General features: G+C 35.8%; 4 non-coding genes across 4 annotated transcripts; 1 reads left to right on the plus strand and 3 right to left on the minus strand.

Moving 5' to 3' along the window:
• Positions 1-8,057: 8,057 nt before the first annotated feature.
• Positions 8,058-8,130, minus strand: TRNAF-GAA (transfer RNA phenylalanine (anticodon GAA)). Its single transcript has one exon. It is a non-coding gene; the product is annotated as a tRNA-Phe (tRNA).
• Positions 8,131-12,203: 4,073 nt separating this feature from the next.
• TRNAF-GAA (transfer RNA phenylalanine (anticodon GAA)) lies at positions 12,204-12,276 on the plus strand. Its single transcript has one exon. It is a non-coding gene; the product is annotated as a tRNA-Phe (tRNA).
• Positions 12,277-15,787: 3,511 nt separating this feature from the next.
• Positions 15,788-15,860, minus strand: TRNAF-GAA (transfer RNA phenylalanine (anticodon GAA)). The gene has a single exon. It is a non-coding gene; the product is annotated as a tRNA-Phe (tRNA).
• A 1,277-nt stretch (positions 15,861-17,137) lies between these two features.
• TRNAF-GAA (transfer RNA phenylalanine (anticodon GAA)) lies at positions 17,138-17,210 on the minus strand. The gene has a single exon. It is a non-coding gene; the product is annotated as a tRNA-Phe (tRNA).
• Between the last annotated feature and the right edge of the window lie 7,474 nt (positions 17,211-24,684).

The raw sequence follows: 24,684 nt of genomic DNA on the forward strand, positions 1-24,684 counted from the left end.
AAGTTCGTGGAACGCGAAATAATCATCCGATTCCTTTTAAAATCGACATATCTCAATATTTCCATCAACGAAAGATCTGTTGTTAAGATGGTAGATATCCTTCTGGTACCTCCCCCCACAAAGGGTAAACATTTCGAATAACTAAAGCGATTAGAAAATGCGAAATAATCCACCAATTTCAGTATCCCAAATTGTTTACTAATGAATGATACAAATCGGCCCACCCCTTTATGTCTCTCCTCCACAAAGGGTCACAATTTTCAATAATTATATTTCTAACAACTAAAAAAGCTGTAAGTTCGACCGAGCCGAACTTTAAATACCCTCCACAAATTGCAACGAATTTGGCAATTTACTAAAAAACAAAATCCGTTAAAAATTCTGTTAAAATCTTAAAAATACCGAATGTAGCCCTTTTATTAGGGTCTATACGACGACATGGACCTGCGTAGGTAACTTTTGTCATGAGTCATTACAATATACAAATGCAAAACTTAAAAAAAAAAATAAAAAAAGCTGTAAGTTCGGCCGGGCCGAACTTTGAATACCCTCCACCATTTGGAACGAAATTGGGAATTCTCAATAACAAAAAAATCCGTTAAAAATTCTGTTCAGATCTTAAAAAGACCGAATGTAGCTGTTATATTAGGGTCTATACGACATGGACCTGCATAGGTAACTTTTGTCAAAAGCCATTACAATATTGAAATGCGAAACTTAAACAGAAAAAGTCGGTGAATATTGTCGCTAAAATCATCAATATACCGAATATCGGGAGGTATCGTTATATGGGGGCTATACGAAGACGTGGACCTGCACAGACAATCTCTTGTCATAGGCTGAAGCATCCATTATGAACATCAAATACCAAATTTGAAACAATTTCGATGAATATTGTCGCTAAAATCATCAAAATACCGCATATCGGGAAGTCCCGTTATATGGGGACTATACCGAAACGTGGACCTACATGGCCCATTTTCAATACCAAAAGTACTGCAGACATAATAAACATTTGAAGAAAATTTTTGTCAATCTACTTCAATTCGTTCGGAAGGTAGAGTGATTTCCACAGACGGACCGACGGACGGATATCTCTAAATCGACATAGAATTTTATGTTGATCAGGAATATATATACTTTGTGTATATTTCGAAGTGTTACAAACGGAATGACAAACTTAATATACCCTCCATACTATGGTGGGGGTATAAAAATACCGAATATAAGGAGGTACTATTATATGGGGGCTATACCAAAACGTGGACCAGCACAGACAATGTTCTGTAATAGGCTGTAGTATCAATTACGAACTTCAAATATCAAATTTGAAACGTTTCCGGTGAATAATGTTGCTTAAATCACCAACATAAATAAGATAGAAAGTTCGAAGATGGGCTATTTAGGTCCATGATATAGCCCCCATATAACGGTACCCCCTAAACTCGGTATTTTGACGATTTTAGCCACATTTTTCAATGAAATTGTTTTAAAATCCACAAAAGGAGTTCCTTGTGAGTACATTAACCCCGGGAAGAGAATTGTCTATTTCGGTCCACGATATCATATATCCCCTAGATAACAGTTTTTGGGATTTTAAAGAAATCGAATACTGATACAATATTACGAGAGTTGTTATTGAAAATTGTGATCTTTTGTGAGGAGAGGTCGAAGGGTGTTATTACGCCTGAGGACTTGAAAATAAGTAATTCAGTTAATGCCAAATGTAACTTATAGAACTTTTGTAAATACTTCGAAACATATACCAAAGAGAATTAACTGTGATAATTTTTGGCATCTTTTTATACCCTACACCACATAGTGGTAAGGGTATTATGTCTTTGTGCATTTGTTTGTAACATGGAGAAGGAAGCGAGATAGACCCATAGTTACTCTTGAGGATATCCATAGAATCACTTTCTGAGTTGCATGTCAGTCCGTCTGTCCGTCCGTCCGTCTGTCCATGTATTCTTCTGAACAAAATGCAGGTCGTATTTATTATCCGATTGAGATGAAATTTTGCAAACAACATTTGTTTGGCCCAAGGACGAACCCTATTGAAATTGGAGGTAACCGGTAAAAATTTAGATATACACTGGTGGCCAAAACTAAAGCAACTGAAATTACAAGGAGAATGAATGCCCTGTAACTTGGACAAAACAAAAGCAACTCTGTTGTACATTCATATAACCGCTTCAATTTCAGTTGTTTTTGCTGTAATATTTATCGCTTTTTTGCTTCCTTCGACAATTTTGCTTGTCATAAATCCTTTTTGAGAAGTTTTTTTAAAACAGCTTGTGTTTTTCTTTTCGTTTTTTAAGTACTGCCCAAAAAAAAAATTAAAAATGGCTAGAAGTAAATAGAGTACCTGAATAAAACAGCAAATTATCAGTGACTATCAAAACAACATATCACAGAAAATGATTTTCGAGAAATATTTCATAAATATTTATGTGATTTCATAATTATTTCTGTATACTAAGTCGGTTTTTTGAAACTGGATCAGTAGTAACAGTCTATAACGGATGAAGGCCGTGAAAAACTTCAGCCCGTACTGATCCACAAATTGTGAGAGAAATAAAAAACAACCATTTAAGAGTTCAACTGGATTGGTGAGAGAGCAATCATTGGATATAAGCTCGAGATCAGTGCGTAGACGAGTAGTGGCAGCTGGTCTGCATGCCCGTAAGACATCAAAAAACCATTTATATCTGAAAAAATCAAAAAGGCATTCGGAAACAATAATATTAAGTGGAATCAAGCTTAATGGAAAAAAACATTATTTCTGGGATGAGTCTACGGTTAATGTTAAAGGCTCAGGCGTGAAAAATTTTACGATGAGAAGACCAAAAAATTAAGGACTAAAGCCGCAGTGTTGCAAAGGTACAGTGAAGCATGAGGGAGGGTCAAAAATGGCGTGGCGCTGTTTTTCTTTCTATGGACTTGGGCCTATCCATAAATTAAAGGAAGTTGTGGATCGGTTTGTTTACAAAGATGTGTTGGACATCACGTTGTTCCCTTACACTGAGTAAAATATTCGGATGATTTGGGTGTTTCAGCATGACAATGATCCCAAACATGTATCAAAACTTGTCAAATATTGGTTGCGGGAGTCAAAAATTGATGTTTTGTTATGGCTGGCACAATCACCTGACCTAAACTCCATAGAAAACCTTTGGAGTATCGTAGATATAAAGATCAAGCGAGATTCTGATATAAATAAGCACAACATTTTCTAGAGAATTCGGGGTGCCTGGGAAAGCACACCCAAGGATCAAATTGAGCGTGTTATATATTCAATGCCTCGTACGTGTGCAGCTGCTATCAAAAATAATGAATGCTATCGACTACTAGCCAAAATTTAATTATTTTAAAATAAAAAATCAAAAGTTGCTTTAGTTTTGACCAAGCAAAAATTGGGTCATTTTAGTTTTCCTCATATTATTTTTCGTTCAAAATTATTTTTGTATTTTTGTTTTTAGTTTCTTAAAAGTGAATTAAACCCCTCATTTAAAACTGGAAAAATAATTACGATTTGTTTATTTTTGTAAAAGTTACAGGACATTTATCGTCTTTGCGATTTAAGTTGCTTTAGTTTTGGCCACCAGTGTAGCTCCCATATATATGTTCGTCCGATTTGTCTTTTATTGTGCACCAAACGTGTAATATCAGGCCGAAAATTATGGAATTTTGCACATACAACCAAATTAGGCCTTAAACTAAGTATGCCAAATTTGATCGAAATCGGTTCAGATATAGCTATAGCTCCCAAATATATTGTTCATCCGATTTATTATTTTTGTCCTCCGCAGCTGTAATATGCACTCTGTGACAACAATATTTGGGGAAATATATCAAATGCAGCTCAGAAATATCTTTGCCAAATTTTATCGAGATCGGTTCAGATTTGGATATATCTTTATCCGATTTAAAATTAATTGTGTACCAAATGGGCAATACAAGTCCGAATTTAAAAGACACAAATGCTTCGGTATATTTAGTCCTTTGAACTTTAAATTATAATTATAATCATAGGGTGTATGATTGAATTCTCCCATAAAAACTTTTAAGTGTTATGTGGAGCTCTACTAAATTATCAAAGTGGTGTAGGGTTTCAAAAAGTCGGCCCCGCCCGACGGTAGGACTGTCTTTACTGGTTTTGTATTCTATAGTTTCCCACGAACACATTTTATAATACAAGGATTCCTAAAATATAATTTAGAGATCGGTACTAGCTTAAAATACTATTTGAATAATGGCGCCAACAAACACGAAAAACTATAGAATACCAGTTAATTAATTTGCATATTAAAAGCAAATGTACCCCCCGCAGTGTATTGAAGACGATTTTGATGCTAATGATCATTATCATTATGAGTTTTGTCTTTTTTTTTGGTGCTACTATTCACGTTAATTGAATCAAGCTTGATTGTTGTCTTGGACCACTTTAACAATCCGAGTGTAAACTACCCACACACAAAGTTTAAAACATCACACAACTTATAATGTTCCAGTAGTCAAACAAAACCATAATGTCAGAAGCAAAAAAAACGATATCACCTGAAATCCCTCCAAATACGTTTTTTGTTTTTGGCTACGCCAATAATTTACACCCATGCTAATATGAATGTTGATTGAGTTCTCTTTGCTATTTCTGGGATTCCAAATTAATTTATTGCTTAGAAATCTCCCAACAACTAAGTTCGTGCTCTAAGCCCCGTAAAGAGCGAAATAATAAAATTTGCTCGAGTGTAGCGTGGAGAGTTTGTGTGTACATTGTGGGGTTTATATTTTTGTTTCTCCAGTGCTCTGCTGTGCTGGATCTTACTTACTCATAAACAAACAACAAACACATGATTATAACTTGACCCACATTTTAAAAGCAAAAACAACAGCAACATCGTCGTCATCATCATCGCCATCATCACACAAAACCGTCAAAAAGAAACAACTGATCTACAAAGGCGGGGCGGCGGTGGGGTACTGACGAGGTAGGCAGCAAATACTGATTCAAAACCTAACTGATACTACAGCGCTGCTGCTGCTTCTGGTTGTTGCTTGGTGTTCTGTGGCTTGGCTGCTCCTCGCTTGTTACAGTCTGACGCTGGATTGTTGTTCGAACGAGCGATCGATCGATCACCACCAGTTGCCGCCTCTTTGACTTTGTACCAAGTTTATGTCGGCCGAGGCACATGTTGTTCATTTGTTGTCGTTACAAAGGCATTTATTATTGTTGCTGTTGTTGTTGTTCGTTGTGGGATTGTGCTTAACGTATTAACAGGAGAAAATAAAGAAATTTATAACGGTATTTTGGGAACAACACCAACGATTTGTAACTAAATATTGGTAACAGCAATGTATGCTTCCGCCTTTTCTTATAGCCAGATATTCAAGTCGGCGCAGTGATTTATTACCAATTGGATTGACCCCATTCTGTGGGATGAATAGCAAAGAAATACGTAAGCCCTGTTACAAAAATTCTGTGGGGAATAAATGTCTTTGTTATTGAGACATGGCGCGCTAAGATTTTTTGGAACAACCCGACTTCCCGTAGAATGTTTGGGTGAAAAAGTTTTTATATCCTCCATAACATCATATGTAGAGCTTTGAGATTTAGTAAACAGGTTATTGTAAGGCTAAGGATGATTAGTATTAAAATTGCTGGTCCACGCTTACGTATAGCCCCCAAAAACAGTATTTCCTGATTTTCGATATGTTCAGTAAGCCTTAATTTTTAAACCGGATGAGCTTCCTATTCCTTCCTCGGTAAGTTCCTATTTATACCCTACAACACTATGTGTTGGGGGTATTATAAGTTTGATTGGGCCAAAAATTATGTAACACCTCGAAATATTGGTTTCCCACATAGGAAAGTATATATGGATCTTCCTATCTCGCCGAGCTGAGTCGATGTAGCTATGTATGTCCGTCCGTCCGTCCGTCCGTCTGTCCATAATAATTTGTAATCACTTTACAGGTCGCAATTATGGACCGATTCTCATGAAATTGAAAATGGAGGTGGAGTTAAGGCCAGAATAGAACCCTATTTCTTTTGAAGATGATCGCATGACATTTAGGGGTTAAAATGGACTAAAAATTGAAAAAAAAATCTTATTTTGCAGTTGCTCTACAGGTCGCAATTATGGACCAATCGAAACGGACGTTAGCATGGGGCTAGAGCTTAGGGCTGGGCAGAAGTCTTTTGAAGGTCATCGGGTAATATTTAGTGGGTGAAATAGACCATAACATTTGTGTTAAATAAAACTTAAATTTTCCATTAAACCGCGAATATTTTTAATCTCGGGGAAATCGTAAATGGACGAACAGGTCAATTCTGACCGTTACGCAGATGTCGATAGCAAATATATCGGATACATATTGCGAAATATATACAATATGTATAAACAAAGGAAGGGGGTGTTATTTAGAATGCTTATATCTCAAGAATGGCTGGACCGACTTTGACAAATTTTGTCAATTCAGAAAGCCCTCTTGACATAAAACTATAAAATCTAAAAAAATCACAAAAAAATATCCCAATAATGATGTTAATATAGATTTTGTAGTATTTTGTAACTTTTTTTAATTTTTTCATATTTTTTATCGCATGCGATTTGTTCAATTTGACTTATAATATTTTTTAATATTTTTCACCTTACAACACAGGTTGGATTTGTTATATAAGTTTTGCAAATGTCGCCCGATCCTCACGAAACATTTCACAAGGGTAGGGTTGGGCTCAGAAGGGCTAGGCCTATTGTTTTCAAAGATGTCCGCAATATATTAGGGGTTAAAATGGATCAACAACTAAAAATTTTCCTGATTTTGCAGCCGTTATAAAGGTCACAAATAGAAACCAGAGGACACGAAATTTCGCATAAAGTTAGAGTTTAGGACAGCGGGTACAATGGACCACTACTTTTGTGTGAAAAAATATCAGCATTATTTACAGGCGATATCCGAAATACACAAAAGGCGAACTTCTGGCTTTTTTATGCTGATTTCGTTGACGAATATAGCCAAATATCGTAGACAATCAAATCATATAGATGAGACTCAATTTGGAGATATTTAGGTGTTCAAATGAACCAAAAACAGAAAAACAATTCCTGATCACACAATTGAAGACAATTGACACGCCTGAGAAGAGAGTTAAGAACAGCGAAGAATTCTAGCATTTTTGATGACCGTTGGATTATATTTAGCTTTAACGTGGACCACACAACTAAAAGCAAATGTCTCTGGTGGATTTGGACATAAGGGAGCTGCTAAGATATTGTAGTGTTGTAGGGTATTACATGGTCGGCCCGCACGACTATAGCCTTTGCTTACTTGTTTTTTTAATTTTCATTCAATAAACATTTCTTGACTTTAACCGTGCCAGCAATAGTCCATCCACTAAGTCCAATTTTTGCTTACTTTTCCCACGTTTCAGCTGGGATCCCACAAATAAATGCTTCATTGTTGTCTTCCCATGCGTCAATTGAAGTGGGCTCGTCTGTATAGATATGTGCCCCACACAACTAGTCCAAAGCCGGTCCAGATCTTGAAATAAAACGTTCGGGAACACGACCCTCAATAAGACCATTGTTTCACGTGCGGTGTCATGTGGCACCGTCATGTAAAAATCACAACTCATGCATAAGTTCCTGTGTCAGCTATTTAAATCCGTGTTGTCTATGAGTTTAAAACAATATTGTATATTGTCATTATCTAGCCTTATCTTTCGATAAATTTGACAGAATACGCTCAGAATTCTTATACACTGTTAGTGTTAGTTGTTCAGCATCCGCCACACTGAGGTAGAAGGGATTATGTATCTGTGCAATTCTAGTATTTTCTGATGATCTGCATAGAATCAAACGTTGAGTGTATTTCTGCCTATGTATGTTTATGATCAAATCACAGACCACGTTTTTTCCGAAATTTTGAACATTTCATTTGATTGCTTCAAAGAAGAGATCTACTAATACATGATAATTGGTCCAGATTAATATATAGCTCCCATATATATTATCATCCGATTCTCTTATTCAAGACTTAATAAAAATAGAAGCTGCCGAAACCCGGGATTGAACCGGGGACCTTTAGATCTTCAGTCTAACGCTCTCCCAACTGAGCTATTTCGGCAGATGATATAGTGCAATGGTATGAATTAGTCGTTTGTACACCTGTACTACAAATCTGCACTGCAATTGCATTTAATGAACTACGATTATGTAGATCACGACACATTTTTGTCAATTTACTTTCTTATCAATTTCAGAAAAACTGTCTATTTATATCCCCGTTGTAGTCCAATTAAGAATTGAAGACATTTGTGTGGATTTTCCCATATTTAGTATTTGTTGAGTATTTCCACAAACAATTGCACAATCTTGAGGCAAAGAACATTTGTTTAATATGGGATGCAAAAATTGAAAAAGTTTTTTTTAAACCGGTGATTACCAGTGCTTTAGTACTTTATAATTTGTTTCAATATTTTTATATAAAAACTAGCTGGCCCGGTCCGCATAGTTTTTAAAGCATAATAATTTACAAATCTGGCTCACATAAGTGGCACAATTTTTAGTATAAATGATGACTCGATTAAACAGAAATAAATACGTCTTTGAAAAAACCTGATCCTATTTTTCAGTAAGAGGTTTTTGAGAGAAGAGAGTTAAAAACCTAAATAATACAGCATATATATTAAAAAGTATACATTAACTGTTTATAATAGGTCCATGTAGGATGGTTCTCTACCCCCAAAGTAGCCCAAACACACATTTAAAGTCAAATCGATTTGAAAATATAATCAAAACCCTTGAAAAATGTAAGATCATTGAACAATTTCCGCGAAGAGGTCTAGATGCCAAATAAGGGCAACATCAATTGAAAAATGTGACCAAGACCCTGATAATAACTAAAACCACCGGATACCTTAACATAAAAGTTACAATGAAGCATTGTCCTATACTTAAAATTATTTGAAAGAATTTGTTCTTCTTTCTAAAATCTCAAATTACCAACATTTGACTAATTTGAAAGGGACTATATAATTTGAGGGGGCCATATCACAATGTAGACCAACCTAATACACATTTTGTACAAATGATTCCTCATGTAACCCCTAAGACTGTATCAAATTTAAAACTTTATCGTAACTTTTGCGGAGTATAGGGTAAAATATTTGCAGCCCTTTGTGTATGGTTAAGCTATATAAAATGGACGCTAAAAAAATTAGATCAAGGATATATTTTGGGATTTTTTTTAACAACCGAAAAATGCGGCGCAGTGTAATTACTGACGATAGCGCATAGTGCCCGTATAACGTTATCTATGATTTAATGTTACTTTTAAGGGTTCGGAAGAATTTTCCGAGCACATGAATCGTTTCTTACTATATTTTCAATTCACTCCACTATTTTGTATAGTCCGCATATTACAGTGCCTCTTCATAATCGGTATTTTACTGATTGAAGTCCTAAAAAATTTTGCATTTTGAGTTTTCATTGGATGAATTATTTCCATATCTAATCAAAATTGAAAATTTGGATATGACAACCATATAACAGCATGTATAGAAAATACGCAAGTAGGTGTAGTCAGTTTCTCAGCCCCCAAATAAATATTTAGGATTGGAGGGAAAGTCAACAGTATCTCGTGTAATAATTTTAAGACCGATATCTTCATTATTTGGCAAATATAAGGGTTTTAGATAAATCGAAATGGTGGGTGTAAAAGTAGGCGTGGTCAATATTTTTTTCTTTAAAAACCTAACTCGGGGTATGACGAACGTTTGTACAAAAAAAATTATGCAAATCGGTCCGGCCGTTCTCAACTGATTCCATTACCAACGAACAACAATTGATTTTTATATATATAAATAGATGTTTTCTAAGTTTGTTAAGCAAGCAAATTATTCAATTATTACTATTGTTCAAACAAAACCTCAGAGAAATTAGAGAGATGCTCAAGAACACATTGTTGATCAACTATAATATAAAACAAATAAAAAAACATTAAGTTCCGCCAGGTCGAACTTTTAATAACCTTTACCTTTGGGTAAAGTATCTGAATTCAAGCGTAATACACTTTAAACGTCATACACCAGCAAGACCGTTTGAATAATGCAGTTAAGTTATAAAAAAACCAACGAGTGGGTGAGGACGTTGTTTGAGGGCCATACCAAAATGGAAACCTCTATAGACAATTTTATACTTCAAGGATTGTTATCTACAATATCAATACCAATGACCCTGCAGATCTGAGTAACATTTTATTTACTTACTTCATTTCGTTCGGAAGCTAGAGTGATTTCCACAGGCGGACAGTAGACAGACATTCATAGTTAAATCGGCATATTTTGTGAGGTCTAAAATTTATATTTCGAGGAGTTACAAATGGAATGACAAACTAAATACACCCTGGTTTGTACGGTTCATATAATTTATATTTGATGATTCGTCCAGTATCTCACTAATAAAACCAGTAAAGAACTATGCATATTTCGTAGAGCTCCCGTAAGAGAAGAATTTATTTGAAGTAGATCATACCACCTATCAACATTTGGCTTTAGAGTAGTTAACGTTTGCTATTGGGTGCATTATATAACTTGGAGAAGGATTATGCTAAAAAAATATATATCGAGGCCGAGTTGCACAAAATGAAAGCATGCTTCCCGAAACTCATTCCATTTGGGCTGATATTAGCCTGAAATCGGATTAAGGATATATATGGGAGAAAATATGGAACCAAATCTTAGCCGTTCTCGATAAAATTTGGCAAAGGTATTTTCGAGCTCTATAAGATATCTGGTACCAATGTGTGAGACTTAAACACCAAATCGGATGAAACATATACATATGGGAGCTGTAGCTATATATGAACCGATTTTCTCCGAATTCGATGCTTCCAAACTGAATTAGGTAGGATATGCCATTTGGACTGATATTGACTATTTGGTGCACAATTAACCCGAAATAGGTTGAGGATATATATGGGAGCTATATCCAAAACTGAACCGATCTTGACAAAATTTGATACATCTCCTTCAGAGCTGTATCTGATAGCTGGTATCAAAGTTCATTGTTGTGGAATGCATATTACGCTTGTGAGGGACTTTAAGCTCCAAATCGGATAAAACATATACATGGGAGCTAAAGCTATATCTGAACCGATTTGCACAAAATTTGAAATACTAGTTTCTAGGATGAATTCAGTCGTATCTGCCAAAATTCAGTTGATTTGGACTGATATTAGTCATACGATGCACAATAATCCTAATATGCGGTAAAGATATATATGAGAGTCATATCCTAATCTGAACCTATTGGCATATAGTTTGACAGAGGCATTTTCGAGCAGTATCTAAAATCCGGTATCAAATGACCGATTTTCTCCAAATTTGATTTACCTGAGACAGACTGAATTCGGTGGGATCTATCAAAATACAGGTCATTTGGACTTATATTAGCCATTTGGTGTATAATTAACCCGACATCGGTGGAAGATATATGGGAGTTATATCTAAATCTGATCCGATTATCACTAATTTCAATAAGGTTCGTCCATGGGCCAAACAAATATTGTTTGCAAAATTTCATCTCAATCAGATAATAAATGCGACCTGAATTTTGTCAACCTTCTACCGACAGGATCGATTAAATAGAGGAGAAACTGTCCGTTAATCTTAAGTGAACAACACAGTTGTCCCAGCCAAATCAACAAACATTGGGTTGAGCACTATGGAAATTGCCTAAAGTAGTTACATGCAAACTAAATTCTTTCATTCATATAATATACCGACATCTGTGAATATGATTATTCAGAATGGAGAATGTACAAACTTGTAGTTTGTTATTGTCAAAATGCACTATCGGCGTTCTATGCTAATGTCTGTGCATTATTTGTTTGATGATGAATCATTTTGATCTAAAAATGAATGTTGGGGTAGCTCTAATTACAGTATAGGAAGCTGCATTTTAAAATCTAAGTTTTCAATTTGAGCCTGTGTGGTGCAATTTATAGCGATATCTGTCAATCTTAATTGGAATAGAATGGGGATATTTTTAAACAAATTATCAACAATTGAAAAGAAGGTAAATTAACAGCAAAGTGTCATCATCTACATGATCACAGTTGATTGAATGCAATTGCAGTGCAGGTGTCTGGTGTAACTTACATACACTTCTCGTCCATTTCATACTATTTTATAATCTGCCGAAATGGCTCAGTTGGGAGAGCGTTAGACTGAAGATCTGAAGGTCCCCGGTTCGATCCCGGGTTTCGGCATATTAGTATTTTCGTAAAGCCTTGAATAGAGATAAAAGCATAAAATCGATTCAATGCACCATGATCTGGAACAAGAGCAGGTTCCCAAAACTGCATTCCAGATCGTTCTCTATAAAATGACAACGAAAAGCAACGATGCGTAAGGTCGAGCAAAATTTGATATTGTGTCTTAATTTCGTATGGGAAGATCTTTATGGGTACTAAATTCTATGACAAAAAATCACTTATGCAGGTCCACGTTTTCTTATAGCCGCCTTATAACGGTACCTCTAAATATTCGACATATTGATGATTTTGGCGACATTATAGACCGGAATCGTTTCAAGTTTCGCATTAGAAGATATTAATGGGTACTAAAAGCTATAGCAAAAAAATGAGTATGCAGGTCATATATGGCCCCTATACAACGGAACCTCCTAATTTACTGGAATTGTTTAAAATTTCGTATTTAAATTTGGTAATGGATACTACAGCCTATTACAAAAATCTGCATATGCATGTCCACGTCTTCGCCATATAACCATATAAGGATACCTTCCGATATTCGTTATTGTGATAAATTTTAAGATATTATTCACCGGAAATGTTTCAAATTTCGTATTTGAAGTTCGGCCCTCGTCTTGTATAGCCCCCATTTAATGGTATTTAAACGATATTTGTCTTAATATTTTTTAAGGTCCTTCCAAGTGTTTGAGTGTGTAAAACATTCGACCCGGCCGAACTTAGCTGTTTTTTTTTTATTGTTCTTAGTGTTTTTTATACCATCAGTCAAATGGCTACAGAGAGTATATATAATTTGCTACAGCCAAAAAGTGCCTCTTCAAAATAACGGTTTTAGACTCTATGTCTCTTTGGACCAAATCCGTTTGATGACATTTGGAGTCAATCTGGGGGTGTCCGTCTGACTGGTGCGCACGATAACTCTCGAAGCGAGTATCTTATTGGGTCTAAACTTGTCACATGGTAGTATTATTATCAGAGTTCGGAGATGAAAATAGCAGTTCACTTTTTCTGCTACCTCCCTCACAAACGATCAACCTTTTCATAGAAAATAATTGAGCTAGTAGATCAAGAAAGAATCGTCCAATTTTATTCAAAGTTTGTAAATACCAAATTAAGTATCAGTCCTAGATCAGTAGCGAAAATGTACAGTATCGGCTCACATCCATCAAGTACATCCCCACAAAGAATCAACATTTTACATAATTATAACTCTTATAAAATGTGTAATAAGAGTCCGATTGTCTTAGAGTTTCGCGCATCTCAATAGTTTTATCAACACAACATCTGGTATGAAGATGAAATATATCGGACTACTTCCACACAACGGATCAAAATTTTAAATAAATATATGTATTATGAAATTCGGAAGAAAAGCCCAATTCTATTCAAATCTTAAAAATTCCATTATTTTTATTAATAAAATATTTGGTGTGAGGATGGGAAGTATCGGTAACTCTTCCACAAGAGGTAAAAATTTTGAATAATTATATCTCTTATAAAATGCGAAATAAGCATCTGATTCATTCTACGCTTCACACATTCCAATATTTCTACTAATACAATATCCGTTGTGAATATGGTAGATATTGGCCTAACAAGTGCAGTAGGACCGACCACGGTGAGAGCAGGAAAATTTGTTAAAAGTATCAGGCGGTTTTGCCGACAGGTCTACTCTCTCACGTTTTTGTCATATATGGTTAGCTTCGCATATCATAGTTGAATAAGGACATCAAATTTCTTATAATCACAACAACACTTGTGGTGTTGCTGTTTCATTTTTGCCACAGCTCTGACAAACTATGTTCTTTTGTGATAACCTAAGCCAATACATCTTTTGGCATTTTTTAGGTAATGATTAAAAATATATTTTGCCGGGATTGAACCGGGGACCTTTAGATCTTCAGTCTAACGCTCTCCCAACTGAGCTATTTCGGCGGATGATATAAAAATATAATATATATGAGATGATGTTATAAATTTCCTTATTCGTACAAAAAATTGCACAGTTTCGAAGCAAACAATTCCAGTTTAATATACTATGTACAAATTCAAAACTTTGATTTTCTATACTATTATCTTTTACTACCATCGCTCGTTACCGTGACACTGGTAGCGTAGTTCGTCGTCAAGGAAGTGGACGAAAGAAAACAGCAACATCAGCAGAAATGGTTCGAAAAATAAAGAAGCGACTTGATCGAAGCCCGTGTCGCAGTGGCCGAAAAATGGTTCGTGAGCTGAACATATCGCAATGTTCCATTAGGCAAATATTGAAAAATGAGCTTATTCCGAAAGAGCTAAAGAGTTGCTTCGCTTGGCCGAAAGTGGTGAACTGCCGAATTTGGTTTTCTCCGATGAGAAAAATATTTGTTGTCCAGCAGTTTGTAAACAAACAAAATGATCGTGTTTACTTGCCAAAGACGTCAGTGGAAAATGTGCACCTTCGTTTGGCCACCAGAACTCAAGCGCCGGCAATGGTGATGGTGTGGGCCACCATAACAGCCGATAGTTGCTCTCCGCTCATATTAATCGACCGTGGCATCAGAATAAATGCCGAATATTATCGCGAAAATATTCTGGAGGGTGATTAAAGCCTTGGGCACGCAAACATTTTGGCCGCAGACCTTGGACATTCCAACAGTACTCAGCACCATCGCACTCAGCACGCGCCACCCAAGAATGGTTACAAAATGAGGTTCCTCGCTTCATTTCCAGCGCATAATGGCCACCAAAATCTCCGGATACCAATCCGTTGGACTATTGTGTCTGGAGTATTTTGGAAAGCAAGGTTGGCGCTTAAAAATACCAAAGTATCGATCACCTCATGCAAGCGCTTCGCCGTGAATGGGCCAAAATACCGCAGAACAACATTCGGGCAGCGTTTGACGGTTTCATTGGCCGTTTGAAGGCCATAATTCGTGTCAAAGGTGATCAATTCAAAAAAATTAAATTTATTCTAAAATTTGATGCTATTTCCGACATTTTGGCATGTTATGAGAGATATAATTATTCAACATGTTTACCCTTTGCAGAAAAATTATTAGAGGGTGTGAATCTATATATTACATCATCACACCAAATATTGTGTTAGAATATTGGAATGTGTGGAGCTTAGAATAAATCGGATGCTTATATTGCATTTTATGATCGTTTTGGTTATTCAAAATTTTGAACCACTCACACATCCCAATAGTTATAATAACAGATCTACTAAAATTATTGAGGTGAGTGAAAGTTGAAGACAAACGAACTCTCATTTCGCATTTTATAAGGCTTATAATTATGCTAAATGTTGACCCTTTTCCTGAAAGATACATAATGCCGATATCGTCCATATTCACACCGGACCTAGCCCTGGGATTTAAAAGGTTTGCTTAAAATCGAATGACCCTTTGTCTTTCTACTGAAGCTTAGCGATATATTTTTTCTCGTGTGATTTCTTCTGTTCTATCATAGTGCATCAAATTGCCTGTAGTTCTACGTGTATTCACGGCTTCTTGAAAATATAATTTGCCGAAACCCGGGATTGAACCGGGGACCTTTAGATCTTCAGTCTAACGCTCTCCCAACTGAGCTATTTCGGCAGATGATATAGTAGTAAGAATGCACAAAATTTGTATATAATATATACAAAAGACCTGCACTACACTTGCATTTAATGCACTGCAAGATGTAGATCATGAGAGATTTTTTGTCTATTTACCTTCTTATCAATTCTTGAAAGAAGGTCTATTTATATCCCAATTATAGCTTTATTAAGAATGACAGATTTTGTTCCATATTTAGTTTTTGCTTAATATTTTCGCAACAAATTGTACAATCCGAAGCAAATAATATAAGTTTCTATAAGATGTACACATTCAAAATGCAAATTGAAAAGGCTGATTTCCATAGTGTAACTAGCGCTATACCTACATTCTTCTTCATTTATCGTTTAAATCATATCAAGTATAAATTTCAATTTCGTTGACTTCGAAGTAAAATAAAATGAAAGAAAAGAATATGATAAACTGGCATTAGCATAACGTGCAATTAGAAGTCCCTTCTAAGACTGTCCGACTATTTTGAACTTTTGCCGATAACAAACTGAGCGATTGAACATCCTCCATTGAAATTGAGCATCCTCAGTTTAGAATGATCTTTTTCACAACCCTGTACAACAACGTTAAAAACTGATCAAATCTTGTACAGGGTTGCCCATATTCGACGGACCCATCTGGCAACGCCATAACTTTTGACAGAGATGTCACGTCGCTTAATGACATACCGCGTTTGAAGCGTCAGTCCAAGCAGATTTTTACCATGAACCAATACACGCCACGCGAGCGTTCTGAAATAGTTGAAATTTACATTCAAAAGAAGAAGTCAATTGTGAAAACTCAACGTGCTTTTAAAACAGTAAAAAATGTGAGAAGTGCGCCTTCCAAGAACCGACCAAGGCGATCGGCCGAGAATATCGCTGCCGTACGAGCCAGTGTTGAGAAGTCCCCAAGAACATCCCAAAAACGCCGTTCTCAGCAGTTGGTCATGGCTCGGCCCACTTTAAAACGGATTATTCGCATTGATTTGCATTTGTTCCCGTACAAAATTCGATTGACGCAAAGAATGTTGCCTGCGGACAAGCCTCGTCAATTGGAATGGGCCCATGGGTTCGTCGAATATGGGCAACCCTGTATGTTTCACTTAGTATATGATTAATCCTACATCCTACATCGATTCCAGTTCAGCTCCTCATTCTCCATACGGCATATGGTTTTGATCAAAATTACGCTTGCAGTGTTGCATTTAAATGGTCTACATCAGCCCTGAAAAACTATGCTCGTTTCGAACGAACATTCATCTTAATGCTAAAAGTATGATTTTCCGAAACCCGGGATTGAACCGGGGACCTTTAGATCTTCAGTCTAACGCTCTCCCAACTGAGCTATTTCGGCGTGTATTTCTTAACAAAAGTTATTAAGATGTTGAACACAATCAAAATATATAATTTATATATCAATAATATTTAAAATAAGTGCATAGACATCAGGAAATATGAAGATTTTTATAATGCTTATGTCTTATCTCTTCCAAACGGAACGGATGACTGCCAAATTTAACACCAAATGTTGATAGCTCATATTTTATGCATTTTTAATTCTATTTTAAAACTTAAGAAACATAAGCAATTCATAGTAACAGAATTGCCGCCAGGAGCTTTAAAGACTCTTAAACTTGACCTGTCTGCAGACAAAAGGCGCATGTGCCTGGCCGAAAATAAAACCAGTAAAGAAAGTCTTAAAGTCGGGCGGGGCCGACTTTATGATACCCTACACCACTTTGCTAATTTAGTAGAGATCCGCATAACAATTAAAAGTTTTTATGGGAGAATTCAATCATACACGCTATGAATATAAATATAATTTAAAGTTTAAAGGACTAAATGTGCCGAAGCATTTGTATCTTTTAAATTCGGACTTGTATTTCCCATTTGGTGCACAGTTAATTTGAAATCGGATAAAGATATATATGGGAGCTATAACCAAATCGGAACCGATCTTGATAAAATTTGGCAAAGATATTTCTGAGCTGTATTTGATGTATTTCCCTGAATACCGTTGTTAAGGAGTGCATATTACGGCTGTGGGTAACAAATATAACAAATCGGATGAACAATATATATGGGAGCTATAGCTATATATGAACCGATCTTCAACAAATTTGACATACTAGCTTCTAGACTCAATTCGGTCGTAAGTGCCAAATTCCATTCCATTTGGACAAATATTAGACGTTTGGTGCACAATAAAAGGTAAATCGGACGAAGTTATATATGGAAGCTATATCCAAATCTTAACCGATCTCGATAAAATTTAGCAAAGGTATTTCTGTTCTGCATTTGATATATTCCTCCAAATATTGTTGTTACAGAGTGCATATTACGGCTGCGAAGGACAAAAATAACAAATCGGATGAACAATATATATGGGAGTTATAGCTATATCTGAACCGATTTCGATCAAATTTGGCATACTTATTTTTAAGCCTAATTTGGTTGTATGTGCAAATTGCATACTATTTGGGCAAATATTAGACGCACAAAAAAGGGCAAATCGGACGAAGATATATATGGCAGCTATATCTAAATTTAGGCCGATTATCTCCAATTTCAATAGGGTTCGTCCTTGGGCCAAGCAAATGATATGTGCAAATAGGGCAATAAATGCGAACTGTACTTTGTTTACAAAAATACATGGACAGACGGACGGACGAACAGACAGACGGACGGACATGCATAAATCGACTCAAAATGTGATTCTATGCAGATCATCAAAAGGAACTATGGGTCTATCTCGTTTCCTTTTGCCTGTTACAAACAAATGCGCAAAAACGTAATACCCTGAACACCTTGTGGTGTAGGGTATAAAAAATCAAAAATCCGTTGAAATATCCCGGAATAATTTAAACAAGTAAGCAAAGGATACAGTCGTGCGGGGGCCGACCATGTGATACCCTACCCAACACTAAAATATGTTGGAATCTCGCCTGTGTCCAAATCCATTTTGGAAGATTTTGTTTTTGAAATAATATCATAAATACCTGTCCAGATATTACCTTTAGGTTTCTGACCGGGGGGATTTACCCAATAATAACGCACTCTGTTGTGTTGTTAGGTATTCAAAACAATTTCACTCGAAAATTGTGATCGTTTTACAGCTAAATACAATCCGTAAATCAAAAATGCTAGACTTCGTCCTGTCCTTAACTCTCTCCTTATGAAAAATTCTGTGCCGATTGTTTTCAATTGTGACCGGCACAGGGTGAGATAAAAAAAAACTGCAACAAAGTAAAACGTCATAATTTTTACATTTTTTTTAAATTTTATTGAATGAAAGCAAAAAATATCGGAAATAGCATCACATTTTAGAATAAGTTTAGATTTGTTCGAATTGGTCAACATTGGCACGAATTATGGCCTTCATACGGCCAATGAAAGTGTCACACGCTGACCGAATGTTGCTATGCGGTATTTTGGCCCATTTCCGGCGAGGCGTTAGCTTGAGGTTATCGACACTTTGGTATTTTGTAGTGCCAATCTTGCTTTCCAAAATATTCCAACGGATTGGTATCCGGAGATTTTAGTGGCCATTGTGCGCTGGAAATGAATAATTTATTCTGATGAAACGGTCGCACTTTTTTAATTTCAACGGCCTTACCCCGAGCTCATTTTTGAATATTTTCCGAATGGAATATTGCGATATGTTGAGCTCATGAACAATATAATGAGCTGTAACTGGAAGAAATTTGACAGCTCTCGGACGATTGGCTTAGAAATTTTCGAGCATTTCAATTCCCACTCTAATTTTTGAAACAGCAGTAATTGGTATAAAAAAGAGTGCAGAATAAACTCCGTATAAAACTTGCACTCTTCGATCATTTCTGCTTTCGAATTTCACTCGCAAGAAAAAACGAAAATGAGCTCTGGATTTGCCATAGGTTAAATATTACTACAATTTTTTATATATGTCTACATTTTTATGTAGCCCGATTGAACGGTACCTCCCGATATTCGGCATTTTGATGATTTGTCTAAAAATTGCTATTTGTTGTTCATAATGGGTTCTAGCTTCGGTGGCGGAATATTAAATATCTAGGTCCACGTTTTCCTATAGCGCACATATAACGGTACCCACCGATATTCGGTATTTTGATAATCCTAGTCACATTTACCCACAATTTTTTTCAAATTTGGTTTTTAAGAATCGGAATAGATATCAATCCATGTAGTATTAAATTGTTTATACAGATATCCGTTTTGGTATGGCCTCCATATAACGGCTTCAGGTTTTTTTTTTTTTAAATTTTAACTACATTATCCAAACGATCTTAACGGTATTTGTAGTTTAAAGTGAAACACATTGAATCCAGATACTTTTATATAAAAATGTTTTCTTTTAAAAGTTCGGCACGTCCGAACTTAATTATACCCTCCACCATAGAATGGAGGGTATATTATGTTTGTCATTCCGTTGGTAACAAGTATCGAAGTATACATTTTTGACCCCACAAAGTATATATATTCTTGATCAGCATAAAATTCCATGTTGATTTAGCTATGTCCGTCTGTCTATACGTCAATGGAAATCACTCTAGCTTTCGAACGAAATGAAGAAGGTTGACAAAATTTTGCTCAAATGTATAGCCCCCACATTCGTATAGCCCCCACATTCGTTCCAAACGGTGGAGGGTATTTAAAGTTCGGCCGATGTTACAGCTTTTTTACTTGTTATTTTTTTGAAAGTGCGGTCGATAATAATTTACTTGTTCTTTATCAAAATAATGTTTATTTCTTTTTTTTTCAGATTTCCACCTGATTACAATTACCTGGAATCTATTCTGCCGGACATTACTGTAAGTACTCCAACTAAAATAACATTAATTCTAGTATTATTTTTTTCGGAAACGTTACTGTACATCTTGGGAAAACTTGACTCAATTCAAGTAGGTGTTCAATGAATTTTAAATTGAAATGTAAACTTTTTCCGCTGAGTGAACAATCAGACTGTCAATCCGCCAAAAAGACCTGAAAACATTTACCGCCACATCCACTGGATTAAACGATCGGTCGGTCGACGGATGGATGGGCTGGATCGATCGATCGATTGATCGCTCAGCTTAATTCATTCATGCACTCTGGCACATTCATCCGCACAACGTCACATACACACACACGGACACACTGGCACGCTCAAAAATCCAAAATATCTACATATCAGTATGCCTGCCTTCAAGCCAGCCAGCCCCTCCATTTGTTTTATTGTAATTGCTGTTGAATTTCATCGTTTTTGTTGTAGCGGGAAAAGTAGGTAAAAGGTTAACAACCTTCAAAAATATTTTGTTAATATTGTGGACTTGTCGTTGTCGTTGGTCGTCATTATTGTCGTTATTTCTGGCAGTTGCCATAACTGTATAGAAACCAGCGATAAAGCTTCTTCTACTTCTTCCTCGTAGTTTGATTTTAATGGTGCTGGTGGTCATTGTTGTTGTTGTGGTTGGGTTGGGGTTATGGCGGGAGAGGGCAGTGTGGTGGGGAAGAGCAGTGATCGTGGTTACCGTGTGTGCAGCGTCAGCCTACAAACTTTTCCTACTCACCGTATTATGGCTGCTATTCACTCCCCCTTTTTTATAACGGGCCATGAATGTGAGCCGAAGTGGCTCTGGCTGGCTGGCTGAGTGGCGGCTTGTCTTGTTGGCTTATTGAAGTAACCAGCAATTGTCATATTCGTTTACGATGTCGATGACGAAGACGACTGGTTGGGGAGGCTATGACTGTTAATTATTTGGATGGCAAGGTGTTGTTGTTTTTTATGGTGGCTAACTGCTGATGGTGGCGGCAGTCGTGGCGATCGTTTTCAAAAATCTACGATCATTTTATTAATGACCGTCCGTCCCATTCTCCCAATGTTGGGCGGTATATAATTTGACAAAAGCAATAACGGAGAGCTTTGTGAGACTGCTAGGGGGCGATCATCGGAGAAATCTGGGAATTTTTTACTTCGTTGTTCAGCAGCTCAGATTATTTTGGTGTTGGGTTGATTGATTACAGATTTGTATTTGGTTCAGAAAATGCATCAACTTTCCTTTGAGAGAAAATATATTTCTTTTTTTAATTTCCTCGTTGCAATATGGAAAATTTTACAGATTCTGTAGTAAACGAGAACAAAACAACGTTCGCCATGATTTTCAATGAGTAGATAACACAACGACTAGGTTATTTTGAAAGTTTTAGCCGAACTGACTAAAAATCGTCAGTTCGGCTTGTCTCCGAGGCCTTACGCTAAATCTCCTGAGAAAAATACGAAAATCGAGATTGAAGAACGAAGCATATATATTCATAATCAGCGATAAGTCGATTTAGCCATGTCCGTATGTTTTAAACACAATAGAGTCCAAACGGCATGTGATTGGAACCTAAAATTTTACATAGAGTTAGGTTAATCTAGAAGATGAGCGATGTCCGTTTGTGGAAGTCACTCTAGCTTCCAAATGAAATGAAGTAGGCTGATACAATTTTATTCAAATGTATACTAAGTCTAAAAGACTTTTGGTATTGAAAATGGGCCATGTAAGTCCACGTTTTGGGTTAGTTAGTTAGTTAGTTAGTTAGAGTTATTTTTTTAATGCAGTCAGGTTAATCTAGAAGAAGAGCGATTTCCGTTTGTGGAAATCACTCTAGCTTCCGATCGAAATGAAGTAGGCTGATAAAATTTTATTCAAATGTATACTAAGTCTAAAGGACATTTGGTTTTGAAAATGTGCCATGTATGTCCACGTTTTGGTATAGCCTCCATATAATTGTTCCTCCCTATTTTCGGTATTTTGTTGATTTTAGGGACATTATTCAGCAGAAAAGTTTCAAGTTTCGTATTTGAAGTTCCTAATGGATATTACAGCCTTGGACGAAAATTGTCTGTTCAGGTCCACGTCTTCGTATAGCCTCCATATAACGATGCATCCCGATATTCGGTATTTTGATGATTTTAGCGACATTATTCAACGGAATTGTTTCAACTTTGGTATTGGAAGTTCGTAATGGATACTAAAGCCTATGACGAAAAATTCTCTGTGCAGGTCCACGTCTTCGTATAGCCCCCGTATAACGGTACCTCCCGGTATTCGGTATTTTGGTGATTAAAGCGACATTTTCCCAGAGTTTTTTTTTTTCAAATTTGAAGTTCGCAATAGATACTACAGCCTATGACAGAAATTTGTCTGTGCAGGTCCTTGTTTAGATATAGCCTCTAATAATGGTACCTCCCTGTATTCGGTATTTTGATGATTTTAACTACATTATTCAAGTTTCGCATTTAAATATTGCCATGGCTTATGGAAAAAGTTGCTTATGCAGGACCACGTCCTCGTATTGACCCTACTATAACGGCTACATTCGGTATTTTTAGGATTTTTAACGAATTTTATTTTTCTGAATATTGCCAAATTTAAGAAATATATATGTATATATATATATATATATATATATATATATATATATATATATATATATATATATATATATATATATATATATATATATATATATATACATATATATTTCTTAAATTTGGCAATATTCAAAAAAATAAAATTCGTTAAAAATCCTAAAAATACCGAATGTATATATATATATATATATATATATATATATGTATATATATATATATATATATATATATATATATATATATATATATATATATATATATATATATATATATCTGAAAAACCCGGAATTCGTTACTTGAATTTTATTCTGTATCCAGTGGTTTAAATAGCATTGAAGAAAAGTTTTAAAACGTCGTTGTACCTACAATTTTTGTGACATGATTTTGGTAGCGATGGCATACACCACTATGCATATTTAGTAGAGCTCCCGGAACAAAATAATTTATTTGAAGTAGATCATACCCCCTATGCACATTTGGCCTTAGAGCAGTTATAATTTGGTTTCAGAGGCAACTAATATATTGAAGGCATATCCATTTCTGAATCGAATTTCACTAAATTGAATGGAGACATTTCTATCTTGTATACCAAATAACATTGCTATAGAGTGCATGATATCACTTCGAGAAGGATTACATTAAAACAATAAAAATAAAACAATAAGATAACAGGTACCAGATATCATTTTTGTCGAATGCATATTACTGATGTGAGGGACTTTAACATGAAATCGGATGAAACATATATATGGGATCTAAAGCTATACCTGAACCGATTTTGATGTACCAAATCTGATGTACTTGCTTCTAGGCTGAATTCGGTCTTATGCACCAAAATGCAGGTCACTTGGACTGATATTGGTCATTTGGTGCAAAATTAACCCGAAATCAATTGAAGATATATATGGGAGCTATATCCAAATCAGAACGGATCTTTATTCTATTTGGCAGAGCTATATCTGGGCTGTATCTGATATCTGATACTAAACATCTTTCTTGTGTGGTGCATATTACGAATCTGGGGGACTTTCAGGACTTTTGGAATGGTATTGCCCATTTGGTACACAATTAACCCCATATCGGCTGAAGAAATATGTGGGAGGTTTATCTAAATCAGAACCGTTTCTGATAAAATTTGGCAGAAGTATATCTGGGCTGTATCTGGTATCTGATACCAAACATCGTTCTTGTCGAATTCATATTACGAATGTGAGGGTCTAAACACCAAATCGGATGAAACATATATATGTGAGCTATATCTATATCTGAATCGCTTTTCACCAAATTTGATGTGTTTTCTTCTAGACTGAATTTGGTCGGATGAGCAAAAATTCAGATAATTTGGACTGATATTGGCCATTTGGTGCACAATTAACCCGAAATCGGTTTAAGATATATATATGGAAGCTAATCTAAATTTAAAACG

The sequence above is a fragment of the Musca domestica genome, unplaced genomic scaffold (genome assembly GCF_030504385.1).
Source record: "Musca domestica strain aabys unplaced genomic scaffold, Musca_domestica.polishedcontigs.V.1.1 1, whole genome shotgun sequence".
Classification (NCBI taxonomy): domain Eukaryota; kingdom Metazoa; phylum Arthropoda; class Insecta; order Diptera; family Muscidae; genus Musca; species Musca domestica.